The sequence below is a fragment of the Gavialis gangeticus genome, unplaced genomic scaffold (genome assembly GCF_001723915.1).
Source record: "Gavialis gangeticus isolate Ggan-Ray unplaced genomic scaffold, GavGan_comp1, whole genome shotgun sequence".
In the NCBI taxonomy this organism is placed as follows: Eukaryota; Metazoa; Chordata; order Crocodylia; family Gavialidae; genus Gavialis; species Gavialis gangeticus.
The window spans coordinates 161,368,579-161,378,575 of NW_017729022.1; positions in this window are offsets into that span (position 1 = coordinate 161,368,579).

The following is a 9,997-nucleotide window of genomic DNA, read 5'->3' on the forward strand; positions in this document are numbered from 1 at the left end:
TGCACGGAGGTTAATCAGAACGTCTCTCAGTGTCAAGTGAGCAGAAGTTCCTTGCTCCTTGCAGGTGCTGAATATTTCCTATTCCCATTAGTGTCGAAGAGTCAAGGGTATTCAATGCCGAGGCAGCTTAGATCCAAAATATGGAAAGATAAGCCAAACTTCAATGTCTCTGTTCCAAAAAGAGACTATGAGATGAGACAAAAAACCCTATGTAGGGGATGCAAGAGGGGAAAAAACCCCAAACCAAATATTAGATTTGTGTCTGGGGGTTCTCTAAGCCAGAAGGTTGCATTGATTTAAATGTTGTCTTATAAAGCAGTTTACTTAAACCAGGCACCACTTAATATGCTTGTTTCAGTTGAAATTGATCCTGATTTGATTTAGCATAAGTTCATTAGGAATCGTTTTGACCTAAGCTGGAATAAAGTAATTCTTACACAGAAACAGTATCTACAGAGAGGCTTACACCAGTCTCACTAAGTCAATTAAGTTCAACTTGTGCATGTGGATGCAGCCTGAAACATAGCTAACATTTTCTAGTTAACAGCTTCAAGTAATAATACAACAGTTTTGAAGTAAACAACATAAGAATGATTAAAGGCTAGTTTCAAAGGAAAGACAGTTCAGCTGCGTAACAAGAAAGCAGAAAAGGGAAAGAATGTAGGGAGCAAAAAGTTACTGACTGAGGCTAAATGTTTGTAGAAGAGGGAAAAAGCACTGTCTCGAAGCTCTGGTTAGCTATAAAAAACAAAGCAGTCAGGGCATACAACAAGAGGATACAAAGTGCAGAATAAAAGAAAATAGGTGCATCTGTGGAAAATTGGTTTAAGTAAGCAGAGGTGTGACTCACTAAGACAAACATATCAATATATAACACTTTTCATCAGATTTCAGAGCTTTACAAAAGCAAGTCAAGTATTATCATTCTCATTTTATGGAAGCGGAAACTGAGGCTGATAGTAGCGATTATCACTCAGCAGACAAGGGGCAGGGCTAGGAATAGCATCCACATCTGAGTCCAAGCCTTGTGTGTTGCCACTGGCTCTTATGTTTTACTTAAACAATCTGAGTAACCCCAGTGATTTCAAATTTTCAATGTCAAAAAGCCATAATGCCTTGAAGAATCAGGGCCTTCAGTTCTCTCGCACATTTTCTGCCCCCCTGTAGGGATACTAAGTAAGCTCTGAGGTTTCAGATCAATCAGAGGAGCTTTCCCCCCACCCCTCAATTGTAATTAGCAGATATTAGAGGATATGAACTTTCCACCCCCTCACTCCCACTCACTGCAAGCAGACAGAAGTTTAGGAAAGCAAGGTCTGAATATTCAAGGTTGACATAAGCGTAAATCTATAGTTATCTCATGTTGACCTTAGAAAACTTAAAAGATCATTGGCCTTGAAGCTTAAATAGTTTAAATTTCAGGTGTTTTCTTTACAAAAACAAATCAGGAACAAATTACAGGATTTACAATAGAAAACACACACTCTGGCATTACATTTCCTGTACCAGGAGTGGCTCTGATCATGTTCAGCTGTACTGACATTAACAGTGATACTCAGCATAAAGATTTCTTCTTTAATACAGAATCTGCCATATCACAAAGGTCTAAGATTTCACTATCTGCAACATAAGCATAATTACATAACCATGCTTCATCAACAGTAACCAGTGTAAAGTTGTGTGAGAGGGTGAGGGGCACATTTTCAGAGACGTGAGTTTCTGTTTCTACACAGAGATTTGTGATAGGCCAGCAATATGAAAAAGGCTTCCCATAGAAAGCAGGTGGCTGTTTAAGAGCAGCTGACCTGATTTTCTTGAAAGGCTGTTCAGACTCCAACTTCAGGGAAAAGGGATCATCTCTGTGCTCAGCCTCCTCAGTCCAAGCTGCTTTCTAAACTCAGAACAGCTTGTCAGAAGAAGTGTTCTTTTTCTTATATTAAATGGGAGGGAGAGGTAGAAAGATGCCTTCAGAGCAGTTTAACTAACAGTGGCTGTATCTACACGAGACTTTGACTGTGCAGTAACCCGAGACTACTGCATAGCAGAATCGCGTGGCAGAAACCAGGACGCAATGCTACTACACAGTAGTGTCAGGCTACTGCACAGTCCGCATCACAAAAAAGCTATTCATCAGTGCTACTGCTTGGTAATGCGAGTATCACGCAGTAGCTACTGTGCAGGGTAACATGGGTACCGTGCAGTCAGCGTATCATGTAGATGCAGCCAATGTGTTGGTTATACTGAAGAACGTGAACACTCTTTAGTTTAAAATAAATAAAAAATGAAAATCAAAGGTCTCTCCCAGCCATTGATGGCCCATGGAATAAGTTTAAACAGGCCACAAATGTAAAGTAATTATTGCACCATAAAAGTGTACATCCAGCTATAAAGAGAGCCAACCAGCTGTGAAGTTAGTGCTTGAAAATGTGTAACAACTCTATGGGTGGTTTCCATCCAGCTTTCATTTGAACACGTGGCCAGACCCTAAGGCATGCCAGTGTCTGCATCCAGACTCAAAGGCAGGATATAGCTAGCATTACATATAGCCCCTTTGAGTCTCTAGCCAGCACAAATAAACAAGTACCTGTTTACAGCTGGGTCAGTAGGGGTAGCCTTTAACACAAGTCAAGAGTGAGGCTCAGACTCGTATCTTGGATGTGAGGTGATTAGCCTGGACACCAATGTAGCCATACTGCTTCCTTTTCCAGAGCCAGCACATCTCTGGAGGTGAAACAAGGTGTCCTATAGGCTCTTGAACTGCATGTCACATTTTGCTTTAAACACTTACTCTTATTTCAGTTGAAGCTGGCTAGGAGCAGGGTTTAAACAGCAAAATGAAATAAGAGTGTCTAACAGAACTGTGCACCAGGTTAGTTAAACCAGTCCAAGTTTGCAGAGACAACCCCTAGAAGAGGAAGTTGTGTTTGGGAAATTGCTGAGTTGACAGTACTTCTGAAATAAAAAATTCCTACTACTGGCATTACCACTATGCCAAAACATAGCGAGGACACTCCTCCCAGATTTACACAGCATGGATGCAAATGGCTTCTAGCAGTATAGCCTGTTTATCTCCTATCACACATACAGACAGACATTGTCCATAACAGAAAGGGCCTCATTAGATAGTCTTACCTAACTAAGCAGACTAGGGGCAGGACAGATGTTCACTTGAGGGGGGGGCAAGTAAGGAGATGAAGTTTAAAAGTGGGGAGGGCAAGGGGTTGATGCTCAGGACTGCGTAGCTGCTGTTATGCTTAAACTGCTACATGTGCATAAGCCAGTAGCAGTACAAGTGAGCTAAATCAACCCAACTTTAACCCTGGATGAAGCAGGCCACTGACGATGCATAGGGGGTGCACGTGGGTGTGCACACACCCTGAGCATGGCAGTGCACCCCCTACGAAAAGGCGCCGCCAGCTAACCACCCCTACCGGCAGCATCTGCAGGCAGTCAGCGATCACCACTGGCCACTGCCAGCGCTGCCGGAGGCATCTGCAGGAGCTCCCAGATTACCGCTGCCATGCTTCCGCCACCGCCATGCCCCCCCAGCCACTGGGGGCACGTGTCATTCATGAAGCAGGCTACAGGTTACTGCATGTTACATTTAGTGTAACTGGTTGTGCAGCCCAGAGCAGCAGCTCCCCTCCTCTTCCCTCCCCCTTTGAAACCGCATCAAGTGGATGTTGTCCATGTCCTACATTTAGCCTGGGCACACTGCCACATCAATTCAGCTGTACTGTTTCCTGTTCCCTCTGTACATGCTGCCTTGAATTACAGAGACACACCCATCGCCTCAGTGAGAAGGGTCAGTGAAATCCATTCATTGATGCTGACAGTCCATCCCCCCCACGCATACACACCATTCACTCTTTCAGAGGTTGTCACTGAATTCCATCTCAACGAGCAAAACTGTTTGTCAGCATCTTTCCTAAAGCTTCACTCCCTCAAGAGCTGAGGCACAGCTACGTATGCTTGATGTAAAGACAGCTTCAGCTCTTCATCTGCATAGATCTAAGCCTTTCTGAAAATTCCTATTTCCTTGGCTGAAAGATCCCAGGGTACAGTGATTTCATACTACGCTACTATAGTTGGCTACCAAACTATGTTAAAGTGTGTTATGAAACCACTAGTTTCAAGCTGCCAGTGATGCTCCGAGTTCACACTGAGTGACTTTCATGGCTAAGGAATGTCCCCATCCTCAGATCTACCAGGCAGCCACCTAGGACTTCAGGCATAACTTCATGAAGCACTATGCCTTCTCACAAGTATCCAGAGAAGCCACTGCTTTTGGTAAAGTGGTCTCTCATTCACTAGCAAAGGATTATTTGAAATGCTGTTCATGAGTGTTATGGATGACAAACCAGTACAGTAGGCCTGGATCATTCACATCTGGACAGTTCACAACCCACTTAATTCACAGCAGGTTGTCACTGAAAGTTGATCCACTCACCTGTTTGCTACAGTTTTTACTGTGAAGTGTCGTGCTTGTGGGCCTACTACATTCACCTACGGCATGTAGTAGGCCCACAAAGCTGATTGAGAAGTGGTGCCCTTGGAAATACAAGACACAGCTAAGAGCTGGAACACCCCAGCAGTCCTGCTCAAATGTACATAGCCTGCCTGGTTCATAAATCCTCATCTAACCAGAGGCTTAGGATAAGTCACTCTGTAATTTATCTGGGGTTTGGTTGCTTATATAATCACAGAATTCAGTGGCTCCATATCAAGCCTGCTTGATAACCACCTGAGTAAACATCTGATAAATATCTTAGACCAGGTAGTACAACATGATAAATAGATCCAGATTGCCATAGGAAAATATTAAACCTGGTCAGTCTGAAATGTCATAGCTATTGCAGCTCTCTCCCTTATCCTCTTCCAAAGCAGAGGCACCTAATGACACAGTAGCACATGTTACTGAAGGAACGAGGCACTGGATGGCTCTCTCGGAATGACCTGAATCACAGTCACGCACAATGCTGTGTCATTCTGCTGTGTTAGAAGAACAAGCTGTTAAATGGATTGAGGACTCTCCAGTAGTTACAGTTTTTATTTTAGAGACATTCCCTGACCTTTAATGAAGCATGGGTAGAGATGGCAGGTTTCCCTCTCCAGATGTGGCTGCTGATTTCCAGAGAGACTTGGCATTTGGAAAGTGCTTAGCTGAGACAATTAGCATCTTAAAGAAATTCCAAAGACATTTGCAGAAGTCAGGGCCCCTCCTACAGCCAGACCTATACAATATTTGTGTCAACTCTTTGAAGAGCGAACAGTAGGCAATGTGTACCCCAGGGTCTCAAGCACAGCTGAAACTGCAGAGGTTTTGTTTAACCTAGAGTTTTCCTATGGGTCCAGGCTTCTTGAAGGGGAATGAGTGAAGCCAGGATTCAGATTTTAAATTCTTTAGTATCTGAATGTAGGGTTTGAGTGCGTTTCACTATAGAGCAGAGAAAGCAGCCTAATTCAGATCCTCCTCCACTAATGCAGTCGTTTAGACATGGGCAACTAGGATTTTGGTTTGGACCCCAGCTGTATTAAAAGGGCAAACAAAGCAATTTAAGCAGATCTCACTACACACAAAGCTGTAGAGCAGACACTGGTAACCTTTTCCAAAATGTGGGCTGCGCAGCTTTGGCAACGTATCAGCAGCAAGGGATTGCCCCCTCTGGAGCCATGAAGCTGGGAGTTGTGCCCATTCTGCTACTGCTTTTCCCAGCTCCCTTGCTCCCTGGCTGCAGCATGAGCACAGCTTCTAGCTGGGGGAGCGGAGATGAGCCAAAACCAGGCTGGGTAGAGGGGGAGGAGCAGTAGCATGGAAGCAGCTTCCAGCTCTTGGGCCCTGGGCCAGCTCCTCTCTGGCCGGAAGTTGTAGTTACACGACAGCCTTGGGGGAGGGGAGGAGAGAGGTGGAAGTGGCGTCGATGTGGGCACAGTTTCCATTTACCCGGCCCCCATGCAGCTCCTTGCTGCTCAGCCCTGGTGCAAGCACAGGCACAGGCAAAATCTTGAAACTCTACAGGCCAGGTCTAGCAGTTCTGTGGGCTGGATCTGGCCCATGGAGCATATGTTGCTCTGTGTAAAAGTCTGTTACCCCAGTATCTCAGCACACCCTCCAATATGTAATGCATTAACGCAATAACTGCATCCAATAGGGAGATTAAAAGTGTCTCTTGTTTTTCATAGAGCAAGCTACTTTTAAAGGTGCCCTGAACAGATGAAAATATTGGTTTTTGCCCTTTTATCACTTTGTGACCTACAGAGAAGACATGAAAGGGGGGAGATTTTTTTTTCTGCTTGACTACTTTCTTTAACTTTAGCAAAGCCATGTCTGATCTTATCAATTCTGGGTAGAACTGCACCTTATAGACTAACTACATCAGAGATGTGTAGCATAAGCTTATGATGAAGTAAGCCCACTGCTTACAAAAATTTACACCATGCATCTCTGATTTAATGAGTCTATAAGGTGCAAATCTACCCTGCCCTCTGCCTGACCTCAGACTAAAATGACTAACCACCTCTCATCAGTGATGAGACAGATCTTTTGCACAGAACCCAGCAATGAAAACTGGGAGCACACACTGCTTTTACTTGAAGAAGTGAGGGCTCTCAACCTCTAGCAAAAGAGCTTCCCCCCATATCTCCACACTGATTTTTACATCCTGGTATTACAGAGTTAACAATCAAATCAAAACCCAGAAAGTTTTAAATATCTTGTTTAAAAGATAGATGCCAAACAATAGATTTTCCACCTATGGACCAAGCCCAGAACTTGCCAGAAGAATGGATGGAAACCATTACTATAACCTGAACTTTCCCAGCAGAATCCTCTTAAGGCAAAGCAGACAAGGCATGAACTTCTAGGCAAACAAATAATGCTTTCTTTTAAAAAGGTAAGAGCCTCATCTTTCAGAGCTTTCTCCTGCACCTTGGAGAAACAAAGGGCACAAACCAATTCATTCTGTTTCCTTTGCTAATTACCTTAAGGCTAGTATTTAAGCTCAGTCCCTAGTGCAACCAAGCCTTCCTCTCAGGCATTCAGACAAGTTTAGCCTACATTCATTTTCTACCTGTCACTGCCCCAGGGGGGAAGAGCAAGTTTTTTTTCTTCCAGTAGCTTAGCTGTTCATTCAGGGGTGGCACTTGCCTTGCTAACTATGTAGCTTCCTACTTATTTTTTGAGCTTGCAAAAATGCAGAAGATAAAAATAGATGATTGCACTGTCTGAATTTCCATAGTCCTCGTGCTCATTAAAAACAAAGGCATGTTACTGGTTTTAGCCAGGATTACTGCGATTGGAACTCCTGACCTTGCGATATCTGCCATTTTGCATTCAAGCTTTGCTGCACTGTTTGCATGTCCATATGCATCATGAACAGTATATACTTAAATATTTAACAAAGTCCTTGGGAAAGTGGTAGGCAAATAGGAAAGTAAAGGACAGCATCTTTTCTGCATAATTTACTTGTAATTTTCTGCATTTTCTCACTGCTGCTTAACTGAAAACTGCCTATTTAGTATTTAGATCACAGTTATACTGTGAAGCCATGGCCAGTTTCAGGGACACTGTTGCTGTAGGTGCAGCACACCACACAGTAATACTTCCTGCTCAAAGGTGCTCACAAGCAAGTGGCCCTGGAATGGTGTTTCAAGTAGGCATCCTTACTTTTCAACACATGCTTTATGTCTCAGTGGTTTCAGAGCAATTTTAAACACCAGCTAGACCTTAAATATGGAAGTTAAGAGACTTGGCTGAGCCTTCAACTACGTGGGTCAGCAACCTTTTGCCAATGTGGGCTGCCCTTTGCATCCCTGTCCCTGTTGTGGGCCTCAAGTCTCTACCCTCTGAAGCAGCCTATAAGTACCGTTGTTTGGGTGACAATATTTGGATCTTGGGAAGCGCTAGACTTGCAGCTGAATACAAAGGCTTTAATTTGTGGTCTAGCAAAAGCTGCTGACCACAAAGCAGAATGATATCTAAACCAGCCATTTGCTTATGCTAAGTAACCATCTTAACTGTGTCAACCATTTAAGTGAGTCTGTGTGTTGTGAAAGAGGTGAAGCTTTAGGAATGTGGAAGATGGTACAATATGGGACAGAAAAACAGACTGGAATGTGAAAAAACAACATGTAATTGATAACAGAATCTGAGTTTCACATATGCAAAAGGGTGAATGCTGATTGGTAAAGAAGCCTCCAAAGTCCACCTATTGACCGAAGAAGTGGGGTGAAGGTCTTAGATATGCGCTCATCACAAAAAGGCATGTAAACGAATGACATGCATAGGCAATTCTATGCCAATGAAACAAACAGTAAACTGAGGCAGAGCTTGAGATGGGAGGAGAAATGGGTGGAACATAGGAGGTGTGAGGGTGGAATAAATGGTAATGAGCATAAACCAAAGTGTATAAATGTGGAAAAAACTATTGTTCGTTGCAGGTCCCCAGTTTCCTGTTTTTTTGAGACCAGGCCCAAAGCTGTCTCCATTCTGAATAAAGCTGTTGTGAGCAATGTGTGCTGGTGTTTGCTCCCTGCTTATTTTGGCTAATGAGTAACAGGACCCATGAGCAATTGGATTGTCATTGAGTGCTGCATGGAGTCAGGGTCTAACAACTGTTACCACTGATCCCCATCCTCTCTGCAGCAAGGCTAAGCAGAGGTGCAAAGGAGCAATAGATTGGACCTTCACCAGCCAGATTCACCTCTTCAGGGACCAGGCTAAAATAATTTCTCTTGGAACAAAATGGTCATGCTTTTAGCTTAAAGTAGTGGTGGGGAATTATTTGAGCTGGAGGGCTGCTTCGGGAGTTTTGGTAAGCTGTTGTGGGCAAGGTCAACATCCCCCTTCCTCCCTCCATCCTAGCAACAGCTCACCAAAACTCCCTAAGTGGCTGGGGACCCTCACAGGGCTGGGGGATGGGATTGAGCCAGAGGCAGGTGGGGAGTGGGGTCTGGGAGCAGGCTGGGTGGGGCAGGGCTGGGCCAGGATCTGCTCCCCACAGGACAGATTGTAACTAGCCCAACCTGGGAGGAAGGGAGAAGGCTGAATGCATGCCCATGACCTGGCCCCCACCCTAGCAAAGGTGTGCGCAGGCATCAATACAGTGCAGCTAGGAAGCAGTGCAGCCTGGCAGTGCATGGTAGCCCCAACAGATCATGACTGGATTAAGCCACTGTGGCCACTGTGCCAACCCTGCCCTGCTGTACACCTGGGGGTGGTGAAACTGGTCGGTTGTGCCATGGTCCAGACTGTCCCCTGAACCTGGGCTGGGTGAGGCAGGGTCTTTTGCAGACTGGGCTGGAGCCTGCCTGCGAGCTGCGTTTTGCCCACCCCTGGCCTAAAGGGATATTATGAGTGATAAATCCGGGAAGGGGATTTAGGCTGTGAATCACAGCCTCACACTGCAAAAGAATGCCTGAAGCCAGGATTTTTCAGACATCCTTCTCTCAAGCATTTTCTGTTGTCTGATTTAGTGTCTTCCTGTCTAGCATGCTGGCTGTTGGGAAGCTCATTTCTAGGTACCCAATTGGAGTCCTGTGTCCAGACTGGAGAGAAATTGGATCTGGTCCAGAGGGGACCAATAAACATAAGAAAGGAGCTGGAGGTGTAAGTGTGCTTAGTTCAGAGAAAAGGAGACGAAGGGGGAAGGAACATGGCAGCCTTTCAGTGACTTGAAAACCACAACTGTAAGGAAGATAAAAGGTCATTCACCATTGGGGACAGACCGCAGGAGACAAGGCAACGGGTTTAAACCAGGGGTGGGCAATTATTTTGGCTGGAGGGCTGCTTCACAAGTTTTGGTGAGCTGCTGAGAGTGGCATGGGTAGCTCCGCCCTGATAGCTGCCCTGCCCCCTGGTCACGGTCTTGGGACTGGGGGGGAGGGAAGAGAGAGAGTGCATGTGCACATGCATGCCCAACCTTTGCCACTAGAAGTCCCTCCCCTTGCCCCCTGGAAATAATCCATGGGGGGGGGGGGGGGGGGGGGGGGGAGCGGC